This window comes from Lupinus angustifolius, chromosome LG12 (genome assembly GCF_001865875.1).
Source record: "Lupinus angustifolius cultivar Tanjil chromosome LG12, LupAngTanjil_v1.0, whole genome shotgun sequence".
Lineage (NCBI taxonomy): Eukaryota > Viridiplantae > Streptophyta > Magnoliopsida > Fabales > Fabaceae > Lupinus > Lupinus angustifolius.
Genome location: NC_032020.1, coordinates 2,902,659 through 2,904,877, shown reverse-complemented (window position 1 = coordinate 2,904,877; position 2,219 = coordinate 2,902,659).

The following is a 2,219-nucleotide window of genomic DNA, read 5'->3' as shown; positions in this document are numbered from 1 at the left end:
ACCATATTCCATGGTCTGATGTTTCAAAACAAGCCATGAACTCCGCAGCCATGGTTGAAGGAGCTATAAGCGTTTGTTTCATAGACTTCCAAGAGATAGCACCTCCAGCCAATACAAACACATATCTAGAGGTGGAGTATCTACTGTCTAGATATCCAGCAAAATCGGAGTCAGAGTACCCAATGATCTCTAAATTATCAGACCTCCGATAAGTGAGCATGTACTCCTATGTTCTCTTCAAGTAACGCATAACACATTTGACTACCTTCCAATGATGCCTTCCAGGATTACTCAAATATCTGCCCAAAACTCCTGCAACAAATGTTATGTGGGGACGTGGGCAAACTTGAGCATACATTAGACTTCCTACTGCAGATGCATAAGGAATCTTTTGCATCTCGTATCTTTCAAGGTCATTGTTGGGGCACTATTCAAGACTAAACTTGTCTCCCTTAGCTATAGGGGTATACCCTGGTTTACTGTCTTTCATGCCAAATCTATCTAGGACTTTATCTATATAGATTTCTTATGATAACCTTAGGATACCTTGAGAGTGATCTCTCAGTATCCATATACCTAATGCAAAAGAAGCTTCCCCAAGATCTTTAATTTTGAAATTCTTCGTTAAAAATCTCTCGGTCTCATGCAATAGTCCCATATCACTGCTAGCAAGTAGTATATCTTCGACATATTATACCAGGAAGATAAATTTACTCCCATTGAACTTATGGTATACACAATCTTCAACTTTATTTGCTTCAAAACTATACAAGGTAATAACTTGATGAAATTTGTGATTCCATTGATGAGATGCTTGTTTAAGCCCATAAATGGATTTCTTTAATTTGCATACCACAGACTTTGAGCCAACTGACACAGTTTTCTAGTTGCACCATATAGATCGTTTCCTTAATGTCACCATTAAGAAACACAATCTTAACATCCATATGATGTATCTCTAAATCAAAATGAGCCACTAGTGCCAATATTATTTATTCTAAAAGAATCCTTCGAAGATACTGGAGATAATGTTTCTTTATAATCAATGCCTTCTTTCTAAGTGAAGGCTTTAGCTACTAGATGAGCTTTATATCTGTCAATATTACCCTTCGAATCCCTCTTGGTTTTAAATATCCATTTGCAACCAATAGGTTTCGCACCTTCAGGTAATTCGACAAGATCCCAAACGTCATTATCATGCAAAGAGTTCATCTCATCATTCATGGCATCGCTCCACTTTTGAGAGTTAGAACTTTTCATGGCTTGAGAAAATTTCAATAGATCATCTTCTATTAACCCAATGCCATCCTCATATTCTTGAAGAAATACAATATAATCATCAGGAATTGCACTTCCCCTCTCTCTAGTGAATCTCCTTAATGGCACTTCTACTTCTTGAGGTTGTTGAATTTGTTCTATAGGTACTTGAGGGAGAACCTCATTGTTGTCTTGTTCTAAAATATTGTGTTCTGAAATATTGTCAGGGACAATATTCTGAACATTATCATTTATTACCGAATTTATTCTTTGAATGATAATAGGCACAAGAACTTGTTCACTATCAGTGACATGTTCTTCCTCAAAGACAATATTCCTTATGTTCTCTTCCTTCACAAAATCAACTTCTTCAAGAAATCTTGCATTTCCCATCTCAAAAAGAGTCTTGAAGTGGGATCATAAAATTTATAGCCACGATAACGTTCATCATAGCCAACAAAATAACTGCTAACAATTCTAGAGTCCAGTTTTCTTTCATGCGGTCTATAAGACCGCACCTCAGCTGGACAACCCCAAATGTGCAAGTGTTTCAAGCTTGGTCTTTTATTAGTCTAAAGCTCATATAGGGTTTTGTTAACTGCTCTACTTGGCACCCTATTAAGGATGTAAATTGTGCTGTTTAAAGCTTCCCCCAAAGAGACTCTGGTAAGGAAGAATGACTAATCATACTTCTCACCATATCCTTAAGAGTTCGGTTTAGTTGCTTAGCAACACCATTCATGCTAGGTTTGCCTGTCATAGTTTATTGCGGAACAATTCCATACTCTCTGAGGAAAAGCGCAAATGGCCCTGGACGTTGTTCTCCTTATCCATCATATCTTCCATAGTATTCACCTCCACAGTTAGAATTGATAGCCTTAATTTTCTTTCCAAGTTGAAGTTCAACTTCAGCCTTGAAAGACTTGAAAACATCCAAGGATTGGGACTTCTCATGTATAAGA